Below are 14,181 nucleotides of genomic sequence, written 5' to 3'. Positions count from 1 at the left end.
CGGTAGGTGCTGTTATACATTTTGAGTAAATGCATCCAGAACTAATTATCCCAGAATGGATTTTCTCCAAGTTTTTCAGGTTAGTTGATTAAGAATTAAAACAGAGTAGTTGGAACAAATCCCCATCTAGGGTATAATGGAACAAAATGTATTTTCCATACTGACTAAAAAAAAAAAATAAATCTTGAGAGTCTACAGAACCTTTCCTGAATAACAGAGAGAATTTAATCATTTAGGATAAGAAAAATGTGACAAAAATGCAAACTTCAGTTCTCTCAGAGAAATGCAGGGACAGTCATTGGCTTAATGCTTGTCAGACGCAAAGGTCTGAGTAGACCTAGATGAACTTTGTGAGACTTATAAATATATTTCAACCACCAGTAATGCAATTGATTTTGAAGGTTCTATAATTGTGAACTGTTTGCAGCAATGCAATTTTTTTTATTTATCTGCTCATGCATTTAATTACTGTATGGCAGTTCAAACAACACTCCTATCGATAAAATTTTAGGCACTTTATACTCACCATCAGATATGTCATCTTTATCACTTGATACCATCTATTTGCATTCTGCATAAATGAAACATCTAAGGGGAAGAAAAACCTGAAAACAAATTGGAAGGAAAATGGGAGCAGCTCTGAAGATAGGTTGAGATTTTAGTGCTTTTTTTCCCTCTTTCTTCCACCCCCCCCCCCAGAATACATACATGTTTGACTTGTCTTCTGTGTCCTTATTCAATTATAGAAATAGTTGTGTGGGCTTTTTTTTTTTTTTAATTTCATAAGATTTAGGGCCATCTACTGTTTTTCAAACAATAGCCTTTAAAGATCTCTGTGTAGTCCTTGTAGCAAAAGCTGAGGTCAGTGATAGGAGAATCAAAGACATGGACTTGACCTTTTCTGAACAAAAATAGTAGCAGATAAAATTCATAGGCTTCATAAAATACATTGCATTAATGGCCAAAATGTATGTTTGTGATACTGCTCTGGGCCTGAAAGTGAGTTTTAACATAACCCAAACAACTGTTGAATCTTTCAGAAGAAACATCTGAATGGAAAAGAATTCTTGGTATTATTTTAAGTAAGCATGTTCACCATTATATATTTCTTCTGAATTTCTTTATGGTGCTTCTTATATTATCATCAGAGTGCTTTGGACATTTTAACTAAATTTAACTAAATTCTGACAACGAGGTGAAATATTTACGAGACAAATTATGATGATTAATACAGTTTTATGAGTGAAGACAGCTGCATGAAAGTAAGGTTAAGAATGTCCAAGAATTTTAGGGATTCAGTTTGATACAGCAAAGATCTAAAGTTTGTGCTGTGTTTTGGGGTGGCATTTATTGTTTGTTTTCAGTGTTGTTTTGTTTGTTTATGTGGGCATTTTTCCCCTCCAAAAGATGCAAATACAATCACCTTAAAATTACATCTTATTTTAAAACTATTAGCTTTAGCTATTTTTAGCAGCAGTGGGCACATGTCATACAACCTTCAAATTTCTGTTCTAACACTTCTTAAGTTAGAAGTTTGCTATTCTCTTCTAAGCTAACACACTTAAACACCATGTCCCATGGTTTCCAAAAGTGCACCAACCACAACATAATTTTACTGTTTATAACTGCTTTACTCTTTTTATTAACTCCATATTTGCCAGCAAAAATTACTTCCAATAAACTCAGTTACTAGCGAGACCAAATCAAATTGCAGATGTTTCTGAGTGCAGGCATGTGCCAAATTCAAATTAGAAAAAGCAGAAATTTGGTAAAAAATATTTGCTTTCAAATAGAGTTTTCTCTTGCAAGTCTTGTAGTAGATGTGCATGTGCATCTAAGAATCACTTCATCAACCATTAACTGCCAAGAGGATGTAATTAGCATGAATGAAACGCAAATCTGCAAATCCCTTTACTGGACTTAGTAGCTTTTCCCCACAAAAGACCAGGTAATTTTTCAATATAACTCAACAACAAACATTATAGAACTAAAGTAAAATTTACATGTCTTTGCCATCACTGGAATTGAATGACATTTTTGAGCCTCTCAGAGTATTATAGCATGCATTTACAAAATTTGAGACATCTGAGAAAGAAGAAAGAGTGTTTCTACTTCTTGCTAAGTTTTAAAATATTGTTGGGGGTTAGATTTCTTTCCTTTTGTTCCTTTTTACTTACAGAATCTTTTCCCATAAGTCACTAGGGAACACTAACAACTGGGTAAAGAAAAAACAAAAGAAGTGGCCAAGCTCAGAGGTGGAAGGCATCTAGTTACACTTATCTGGGAGTTTCCCTCTGACACACCTGGAGAATTGGGCTGATAAAAGAAGGAGCTGGGGCAGCTGCTCCCTCTCTCAGCTTCAGAGGAGGATGATCGGAGCTGCTGCTTGGGCAAGGGAATTCACTGCGGCTGCCAGAGCCCAGCCCAGAGCTGCTGCTTCTGCCACGGGGTGAGCCTCTGCTCGTGAGAGCAGCCACTGGACTGGGACCTTATGAACACCCACCAGACTAAAGCAGGGACCTGTCCCCGTCTGCTTGGATGCCTGGGATCCTGAGCTCGCCTCTCCCTGCCCTGCTGAGAGCCAGGCCGCTCTTCGGCAGTGTTCTGAGCTTTCAATCTAGTGTAGCCCTGCATCCCCTGCCTGCTGAGACATCCTGCTGTCCCAGCTTGCTGCTTCTGAGGTTCCTGCTGGGGCACCTGGATCAGCAGCCCCAGGGGTTTGTGAGGCAATGCCTCTCCTCCCTCCCTTCCCATCTCGGCCAAGCCGCCATTGCCACGTGCTCCGCGAGCCCCCGCCACAGCGCCCCCTGCAGCCGCGGGGCAATCACCGCACCTGCCCCGCCCAAAGGGAGCCAGCAGCGCCCCTGCTGGCCGTGCCTGGAACTGCACCACAGGGGAAAGTGCTGCGGCCGAGAGCGCGGCTGTCGGTGGGCTCTGGGTTCTGTTTGGTGTTAATGCCGTAGTTGTTGTTGGTTTTTTGCTTTATTATACATACTAGTAAAGAACTGTTATTCCCTGAGAGCCCCTTAATTTCAAAATTATAATGATTTGAAAGAAAGGGGTTTACGTTTTCCATTTCAAAGGAGGCTCCTGCCTTCCTTAGCAGACACCTATCTTTCAAAGTAAGACAAAGATTTAGTCTTTTAGAGGAAATTTGCAATATGCATGATACAATCATTGCGCTATACATTATTTTCTTGAGCCATTCTTCATGATGTTGCAGGCAGTATAAAATTTACATTTGGATGAAAAATAGAGTAGCCATTTGTTGCATTCCTGTCTCAATCATAGGAATGGTACTACAAGCTACACAATGCAATAAAGAATACAGGATTCTTCAGAAATTAAAGCTTTGTCTATATATGTAATTGTTACATTCACGGATAAAATGTTGGTAATAGTGCTTAAAACTCTCTCACTAAATGTTGGTAGAATTAATTACTGATGTAAGATGAAAAATAATATACTCTGATGAAGGGTCATAATTGCTCTCTTAAAGGATGGAAATTAGATTGATCTGAACTTCTGAAATAGAACCATCAAAAGGAAAAAAAGAAGCTTGTTAAAAGGGTCAGATTTACATTTAGCATGTAATTTCTCAAGTAGTACTCTTACAATACATTTCAGTTTGCCCTTTTTATATACTAAAAACCAGCATGCTATAAAGCAATTTTCCTTTAACAAATAATGTTGCTGTCATAAAAAAGCCGCATTCTTAATACTGTATTTAATTTTAGATTTATCAGTGTATGAAGACCAGCAGTTGTCTCGTACATGACAAAATGCAACCAAATTTTTCAGCAAGTTATTCTCCTACAATCTTTCCAAAGCCTCTTTGAACTACCTTGTTTACTTTGTTCTTCAGTGAGTGCCTAAAAGAAAATCATGTACTTTACCCAACAGATTAACTACACTGGGAGAGGGAGGAAAACAGATTTATTAGCTGTCTCATTACAAAAGTTTAAATCCCTTTGTTCTCTTCACCTTCTGTTTTATCTTAATTATACTTGCTTGCATGAAATCAAAACTACAAATTCATCCTTTGGGAGTTATCCTGTTTATGAACTTGGTGGTGTTAAAGTTTTTCTTCATCTTCTGTAGGTATTTGACAGATGGAGCTATACAGCCCACAAACCGTGAAATGTCTTACGAAATGAAGATTTTGTTAGAACCATGACAATATTTCTCTCACATTAAATATTAAGATGGAGGTAGGAATTCTTGTGGCAAGATAATGAGTACACATTATTAAATTATTTAATATTCATGTGTCTATGTAGTGCACTGACTTTTTCTGGCCATCAGGCGAGGCTCTATCATACCTTCTCTTCAACTGTGAGCAACAGCTCTGTTTCCATGTGACTGCCACTAAAAGTGTTATCTGCAGCAGTGAAAGTCACGCAGAGGTAATGGAGGTGTAGTGATAGCAGTTGGGTGAGATTTCTGCTTTTCTTTCTCCTTTGGTGGAAGAATGCAGAGGTAAGGGAAGACATTTGAGAAATATAGGTCATTTGATTGGAGCCCACACACCATAACCACGAAGAGCAGAAAGCAAGGAGGGTTGTCATTCTCTGATGGCCAGCACTGGAGTCAATCAGTGTGGGAACAAACCTTTGGTTTGATTCACTGTTATAGTGTAATGTAGCAAGCTGCATTATCAATGCAACTTGAATATGTTGGAGAAACTATCTGTAACTTTGCAAGAATGTTTAATGCAAAGAATACAATTAATATATTTCAAATTATTTTTAAAAATTCTGATTTAATTATCTCTATAAAGCCCTTGTTTACTGTGTTCAAAAGACGAGATGTGAGACAGCTGCTTATTTTGAGCTTTACCAGCATGAAGATATTTCTTTCTCTGTTTTCTGAATATTAAGCAAGGATCTTGCTCTGTATTTTGAGTCTTTATCATAGGTGGACAGAGACCAAATGGTGAAACTGAGATAACAACATGAAAAGGGAATCACAGTGCACGTAATATCAGAGAAGTGAGTGAGTGGAGGAAGACAAAAAGCACCAGGGCAACAGTGAAAATGAGAGGATAAAAGAGAAAAAGCATGACAAAAAAGAGGACCCTGGAGGAGCTTGCAAAGAAAGATGCATTTTGAGGAAACAGATTTACATCAATTCAATTTATATCTATTAAATTTGAAGAAACAGAAATGCTCTACAGAGAAGAATTGAAAGGAAGGAAAACCAGAAAGAAGGAAATTGGAAGAGGTAAACAAAATGTGTGAGAAGAGCTGCTATTCTGGTAATTTGTTTACCCAAAGTATATGGAAGTTACTCTTGTGAAAGTCTCCCTTTTACATTTCTGGCCGACATCTAAACTGCTCTCAAAAATCCAGTTTCAGTTATTTTAACCTTCTTGCTCTGCCATTCTCATTACTCACTCAATGGGAGTCATACTGTAAAAAAAAACACCTGAAGTCATCAGCTTCACAGCATTTTATATTGATCCACAAATACAAGAGCAGTTTTTGCCAGGATAAAAAAAAATCAGCAGAAATTGGAAAGGAAGTTGACTACCTGGGGATACTATTGCTGAAATATGACTTTGAACAGAGAACTTGTGCTCCACCTGTAAAGAAAACATGGCTAAAGTTTAGATAGAGTTTTCAATTTTTATGTTGCTCCATTTTTAAGTGTTTTTTTCTTCTAAAATTTTGAGCATCAACAGAGAAACAGAATTATACTTGAAATAAATTGAAAAAATTAATGAATAATAACAACAAAATATTATATTATTGACATTCAGAATGTGAGTGAAAGATAAAATATGTTAGTATATACTGCTTTGTTTTGAGACAACAAATTCTGTAACTTAGTATTATTGTGGAAGCAATTTCTGTGGGAAAAATGTCATTATTTTCCTTAATGAAACATGAGAACACGAATATGTAGAGTCAGGAATAGATTAATGTTTCATTTTTGCACAAAACTCCAATGCACTGTAGAATCTTTTGAACACAGTTTCCATCATCTAAACCCCCATGCTGCTGCAATGCACTATTGCTGATTGGTGTTTTCTGTGTACCAGCAGACACATACTTGTTGCTCAAGAAGCTTGACCTAAATTGTATTTTTCGATAAAGTTTAAAGTAACACAGTCCTTTCATTGATGTCACTCTGGAGATTAATTCAGACATTTTCAACTATTTCATGCATACCTTGAAAAGTTTGCAAACCACTGAAACGTTGGTTAGGTTATTTTCGGAATACGTTTTTCAAGATTTCCTAAACAACATATTTTACAGGTACCCTTTGATATTTGACATTCAGCATGCAGATCTTTCAAAGGAAACAAAGCACTCTGGATATTTCCTTCAAAAGGGACAGAAGTTCTGCAGATCTTAAATAATTTGAGGTTTTCTTGGTTAAATTTTGAAAATACTCAAATTTAAGGAGCCTTAATAAAGTGAAATATTAGTTTAGTGTTGAATTTTATTTCCAGGTGCATAATATTATCCTCATTTATATCTTCCTCATGTAATTTGATATAAATATCACAGATAATGTGCAATTGTTTTTCTCCATTTGTAGCCTCCTTGCTCTTGCTTATATCAAATATGGATGCTGAGTGGCTCTTTCCTGCTCTTTAGGAAGTAAGGACACCTAGAAAGTAGTTGTCACAACTGGCTCTAAGAGTAAGCCATTGGCATATTGTCATTTCTTCACATTGGTAAGGCATTCTAAAAGACACCAATCACAAAATTAGAAGTACAGCTCTAAAATGCTTCTTAAATAATTTAAAAGTACGGAAAACGTCATGTATCAAATACCTTCACTGGCTGATATCAGTGTTTTAATTAAAGATGAATTTGAGCTGTAAATTCCTGAATCTAATGCATTGTACAAAGCTTGTGAATTTCTGAAAGTAAGCTATTTTAGTCTTAGGGTCTTATTTGTCAATAACATATTGCTGAGTTGCATAAAACCCTGCAAAATCAAGTTCTTAATGAACTTATGAAATTTTAAGTTAATTTAATATATGTAATGACCAAGTATTAAAAGACTAACTACATTGGAGTGCAAAGTGCTAATGTTTCTTTGGGTTTTTATCTCAGTGCTTTCTGTTACTTTTATCTATACTACAGTAATATCCAGACAGTTCTGCCTAGAGTCTGTTGAAAGAGATATTATGTTAATTATAGCAATAGAAGATCTTTGTTCCATTGAATATCCAGAATTTTAAAAAAGTTTAAATTAAAAGGAAATGAGAAAATTATGGAGACCTTATACTTAATGATCATTGGTTTCACTGGACATACAGATAGCCCTCTAGGTTAGTCATGCTAAGTTAATTCCTCGATTTGAGAGCCAGGCAATATTAGAAAAAGTGCATTCTGTCTGTAGAATAGATCAGGGGTATGAAGGTCACTGAGAAAAGTAGTTCTTTTTTCTACTTGGGATGTTGTTTCATTGTGATTATGTGATTATGGTTATGGTAGATATGTTTAATAACAGTATGTCCTAGTAGATTAACCAATCTGAGAATGAAAGGCAAAAACTAGAAAGTTCACTTATTCACTGTGCTCTGTCTCTCAGTCTTGTCACTCAGACATGTTTTCCCTTGATTTTCTCACTGAACTCTACAATATAAGCATTGTTGCCTCTTCCAATATAGTAGAGTAAATATTCCCTTATGGTGTCCACTCTTAAAAAGATAGGCACCATTAAAAACAGTGGCTGTCCAACAGCAGCAAAATTATAATGAAGATGCTAAGTTATACCATAAGCATTAACACGACATCCTAAAGACATGTAGATAAATGTTCAGTTTCAGGTGAATGCAGTCTATACCCAAAATGGTTTTAATGGAGATTGCATGTCTATAAACAGTGCAGGTAAACTCAGGTTTTGAATACAATTTTTATCACATTTGAGTTAAAATTGTAGTAGATTAGGTCATATTTTCAAAATCGTAAAACAAATATTTGTTTGTTTTCTTTTTTTAGTTTTAGGATAAGTACATGAAAAACAGTAGATGTTTCTGCCTTAAATGCCTTTTTAGAAGACTATTACTACTAAATGAGATTATTAGAGGGAGAAAATTTTTTGTGAGGTTCTCTGTTGAAAAGACATCTTTGCATTGATTTCAAATTACACCTTGGTTTTTCTTTTCACTTATATAAATTTCTGAGAACTGGGTTGGACTATATCTGATATAACTGTTTTGGAGATAGCTGTTATTTGAACATTCACCTAGAAGGGTTTTAATCTCAGTTCTGATATTATGTTAGAGAAGGTGCGCACCAGTCACTGACATCTCCATATTTTCAATTGTGTAACTATTAGAGCTCCTCATTTATTACATTTTATTGGACTATTTGTCTAGTCCATGTCTAGATTATATTTGACTTGATTTTTTTTCCTACTCCTTCAGCTACAACTTTTTGGGGTTTTTTGATATCAGATACTGCCTACAGATATAGATTTCTCTGACTTTAAAAAGACAATGAAACAAATGTGGCAGTATGCTATTTCTTCATGAGCATGGTAGAGGAAGGTACTCTTCAAAGAGCAAAGAACAGTTGAAAATTAAAGAACGTTTCTTAGAAAATCAGTGGAAGAACTAAGGTGAAAAGAGGAAACAATGCATTAGCATTAGAATATTGAACAGTCAGATTACTTGCACAAAGATACGTAAATATCAAAATAAGTCAAATCAATATGGAAGATTTATATTTTGAGAAATTTGGTCAAAGTTTTATTCAAGTAAAATACAATCAATTGGCCTTTCCCCACTTTTAATCTTGAGTATAATGTTAGATAGAACTTTTGGAAATATCTTTTGTATTAAAAAAATTTAAAACCTAGTTGGCAGATAGTCAAGTTTCTTATAGACAGCAACTTGGCATAAATTAGCAGAATAATTTCATCATTTTTTAGCTGACCTAGAGGGTTGCATTCAAAAACAAGTAAAAACCAAAAATTCTCTGGAAACTGTTTGACCTTGTGCCTCCTTTACTTCTAAAAGCTCTAGGCTACATGACATTGTACAGCTTAACTTGGTGACCTTTGTGGCACAGACTGATGCAAGTTCAGTGGTGAAGACGCAGACTTGTGAGTTAAACTTGTCTGGCTGCCAGGTGCCCACAAAGCCATATTTTACAAAATGCATTACTTTAAATGTATTTTTGCAGCTGACAGACTGCAAACATATATACTTTGTCAGTCTGAGCCAATCACATTGCACTGCATCATTTACTGGAAGAAAATCTTTCAAAAATAGGAGTGGTTAATTGCAGTATCGTGAAAAACAATGTGGTATGAAAATTAATAGCCATTTTCTACTGCAGAGCATAGGGCTAGCCAAATATTTGCTCCCCAAACACATGCAAAATTTATAGCATATTTTACTGTAGTACATGGTTCCAGACTGCATCCAACCCAGGATTTTGGCATAGTGTCCGTTTTATTCTGCCTGTGTTTATATGTCGTAATAAATACAAATATTTGAATTTTTGTTTACAGTCTTGCAAATGCTACTTTAAGATTCTTTAGTCAGCACTTTAATCCAAAACCAGTTCTGGATTGATTAAAATTATCTCTATTTGCATTTCCATGTACATTATTTTACAATTTAGATTCACTTAAAATGTCAAGATGTTAATGACATAAAACTTCAGTTTTGACATTTGGTGAAAGTTCAGCTACTCATATCTTGTACACACACCTTTGCCTGGAATGTTGCAGGCTGCTCTAATCCACCATTAGAACTTCCCTATACCTTCTCTATAATCAGGTAAAAAGGACGAACATTTCAGTCCTTTAAATAAGTATCAAGAATGTCTTCTTTAAATTTATTCAAATGAATCCATCTGTTTCCTGGACTGTGGGAATCCACATCTATGGTCATATAGATCAAATGAAATATTTGCTTACTTAATTTTCATCTGTTCTAATAGAAAAAATTATATAACTCCTACCTAGTATAATTCTCAAATTCTTTGCTTACTTTTGGGCCCTTAATCTGCTGTGGATTCATTGGTCATTATTAATATTCTTGATTCCTATTGTATGAATTTTCATTTATCTGGATATACTAAAAATATGCTTTTTTCTTGCTGTATATAAGCCTTTATTAGTGTCCTTCTTTGGTTCAAACTGAGGGCACCTGATGTTTTTATGCGAAATATGTGTGTTGTCTGCTAGAGCACTCTTTTAGATGGTAGGACCATATTGATGCTTTAATATGCTTTATCATTTTATACTGATTGAATGCTGTTTTAGTGTACCGGGACTGGTTGGAATAGAGATAATTTTCTTTATAGAAGCCAATTTGGTGATGGTTATTAGATCTATGCTTATAACAACATTGTTGCTAAACAGTGCTTACACAGCATCAAGATCTTTGCTATTTCTCACTCTACCTCTGCACATGAATAGCCTGGGAGCAGACAAAAAAAAAGATTTGGAGAATCTACAGGCAGGAAGACAGCTGATCTGAAATTACTAAAGACACATTCCATGCAATATGTCATCATTCTCAGCTACAGAACTAGGCAGAGTTGTAATTTTCCAGAAGTAGTCTGTATTTGGGAATGAGCTGGAAACCAGTCTGCTTGCGGGAAATGGTGAGTGGTGACCTTTGTAGTAATTTTTAAACTTTTTTTACTCTTCACTTATTAAATTGTATCTTGATCCAGAAGGATTTCTTCCTTTTGCCCTTACTCTCCTCTCCACCATGCTGCTGGGCAACAGTAAGCAGGCAGCTGGTGAGTGCATAGTTCCTGGATGTGATCAACCCACTGCTATCAGTCATCCCATTAATGTGGTTCTGATCACTGCGGTTCATCTTTAAAGTGCTAACATAATTTTAACTTTCTTCCTGTTCCTTAGAAATCCTGAAATATAACAAAACCTTTTATATGAACATCAAAAATTCTGAGGAAGTATTTAATTATCTGTTTTGTGTGGCAGGTGACAGTTAAAATCTCAGTCTTGATGGCTGTAATTTATAAACAACTGTGTATTCTCTGTACATTTGTGAAGAACAATTGCCTATTTTTATGCATCACCTTTAACTCTAAGTGGAAGAATACAATGGCTCTAACTTTGATTCCCTCTGTCTGAAGCCATATTCCCATTTAAAAATCTCACTTGAAATATTCAATACTAATATGTTAAATCTAAACTGTTCCAAATATAATTTGGTCATTCTCAAATACTCAAATGAGTATTTGAAATACAATATAAAACAGTAATCACAGGAGCTATCAAAATTTTAACAATTTTATTGTGGAAATGCATTCTCCTTCAGAAAAACCTTTTCAATTATTCAAAAAGTTTTTTCAGTCACTTACTGTTTGTCCTTTTTTCAGTGTGCTTACTTCTTGGCCACACACAGTTTTGCATTCATTACAAGAAGAGGCATACCATGCACAGAATAATAAAGAAGTTTATAAAGAACATAATTCAGTGACTGATGGGCCCAAAGGGTTACACCTGCCAAAATGCATTAACTATTGTAATGTGATGTAACAAACTGTGATGTGCCTTGCTTGACATAATACAGTATGTCACTTAGGAATTAAATGAACAAATGAAAGAGTAAAACTAGAAAAAGTCTAGTAGGGAAAGAGTTGCAATTTTAATTTCTAGTTTTGTAAAATAAGATGAAATTATGTTCACCATATAACAGATTGGTGTCAGGTGAAGTGTTTAGAAGTTCAAGATAATTGGTATTCTGGGGACTCCCAGGGTGCTGAATCATCCTGCCCGATGTTGGGAAGGAGGACCACCATCTTGTAGGAACTATGGCCAGAACAGCAAATATCCAAGGTATTAATGCAACATACTGTGAAAATAAAAAAGATGTGAAAAATACATAGCACATTCACAATGCAATTAAAAAATCAGTTACAGTGAAGTATTCATCCCTGCTCCCAGAATAAAAATTAGATCGTTAAATCTGTGAGTTTAAATTATTGGGCCTAATTCTAGATGAAAGTGATCTTTCTTTATCCTTTGATCAACCTTGAGTAGAAAAAAAGTTCAGACAGGTAACACTTTTCCAGATACTGAATATAACAAAATTCTCTAGATCATAAAAGTAACTGTTAGAAACTGATCTCTGTTGTATTTAGGCAAGAATGCCAAGCATCACTCATGTCTATCAGAACTGGACAAATAAAATATATGGGAAAAAGTAGATCAGAATATTCTGTGCAATCTTGAGCAGAACTGATTTGCACTAATTTGTGTGCTTGATTGGTAAACAAAGAACTCAGAAACTTGAAAGAGCATCTTATAATTATTCCTTTATGCTTTCTACTGTGATTGTGATTATTGTTATTATTTTACATTGCAAGGGATTCTTCAGATGTTTTGGAAATCATGGAAAATTTAGGAATGATCTGTGAAAACTCATATATTTTCCATTAGCAACAAGAGTTTCCTCCATTAGCTCTGCTGATTTTTAGAATGTAACCTTATGCTGAGGATAGGATTTGTTTTGGCACTTAGTCATGACAATGTACTATTTTGTACAGTGGGCTGCTTCCATGTTCATCAAAACAAACTATTGAAACCCATTTTTTACTGATTTCTGAGATGCAAATACCATTTGTCAACTTGCATCACATACATCAGTCTTGTATTCTCACATAATTAAAAAAAGGCTTCAGACAACAACACAATTACTGTCAAAATGCAAAGAAAACCCTGTATAACATATGCTGTAGCATTTCTGATATACCTTCTGACAATGATGTATACAGAATAATTTTTTTTAATATGCAAAATACAATTAAAACACATTTTTGAACAGGAAATGTAAAACAACATGACAACATGCAGTAGTCTGACTTTCTGTATATAAATGACTTTATGGCAGAGTGAATTGAAATATAAGTTTCACAGGCACTTTCAAAGCATGCTTAAATTTATCAACATGATATATACCTCACTGAGTGCATATTTTGTGTCTGGCCTTGTGTCTGTGGATAGGTATACATATATACACATGTATATGTATGTGTGTGTATTTGATAATGAACCCATTTCTGCTTATTTCTTTTAGTTGAAATCTAGAATATCCTTTAGAATCCTTAAATTAAATTAAATCTCGCCGGTGCAGAGATGTGTGAGGATTCCTGCCAATGTTTCCACATTCTAAACTAGTGACTATTAAAATTAATGATTTTAGATAAAAAAATTATATGTGTTTCTTGAATCTGCTGGTCACATAGTGCAAAGGATTTCATACCTGATGAAGCATCTTCGTCACTGTGTGCTGGGCCAGTACAGCCTTGCAAAGGAACCACTAGCAGTTTCTTTCTGTATGATTGTCCAGCTCGTGAGAGCTGCCAAGCAAGAGTGTGTTTAACCAGGGGAAAAGTTAAAAAAGGTAAGAACTGCTCTATTGAATTCTACTTCTTTCTTGCCGCTTTGTGAATCTCGGCACACCAGAAACTCTCACCCCAATTAGGACACTATGAGTAAGTTATTTTAAAATACAGTATTCATATAGATAAAAAGATAATGCTCTAGAGATATATGTGGAAAATTCAATTCTTATGAAAACTGCTACTGCACTCATGATGCTCTGAGGGGCATAAGGGAGAAAATCATTGCCTGATGTGCAAGGGAAATAGAAAACATAAATACAGAGGGGATTGTGTAACACAGGCTGCGAGAAATAGGCCAAGAATCTTTTTTTTAATATTATTTTTAATGAATAAATATAAGAATTTAGTGAGAATGTGTATACCTAATGTGTAGTTAGCTCTGGAGGAATTTAAATAGTTGAGATGGGAATTCAGCCACATTGTCTGTTTGGCCTATACACTTCTGTTTTACAGAGTCATGAAGTCTGCTGGCATCAGAGCAAAAATGAGATTATTATTTTAAGGGATTGAAAATTCAAAAGATTGAGCTGACTAGCATGTTTCTATAACAGCAACTGAGAAATAGTAATTTGTATTTTTGAAGACAGAGAAGGAAGGCATGCCTCTGCTGTTTCCTCATGAAGAAGTGAGTATACCTTTGATTCATTTCAACTGTTAGTGAACTGGAGGAAGATGGGCTCCCTGGAAGCCATGGTGGGAGGTGCCAGAACACTTCTCATTGAGCAGCAGCAGCTGTGAGAATGGCAGAGTATTTGGTAGTAAGGTTAAGAGGAGATGTGAGCTCTAAGAGTTGATTTGGTCTCTGGGGTCATGGGAGTTCTGG

This window comes from Camarhynchus parvulus, chromosome 3 (assembly GCF_901933205.1).
Source record: "Camarhynchus parvulus chromosome 3, STF_HiC, whole genome shotgun sequence".
NCBI classification, from domain to species: domain Eukaryota; kingdom Metazoa; phylum Chordata; class Aves; order Passeriformes; family Thraupidae; genus Camarhynchus; species Camarhynchus parvulus.
Note: the sequence above shows the minus strand (reverse complement) of the source record.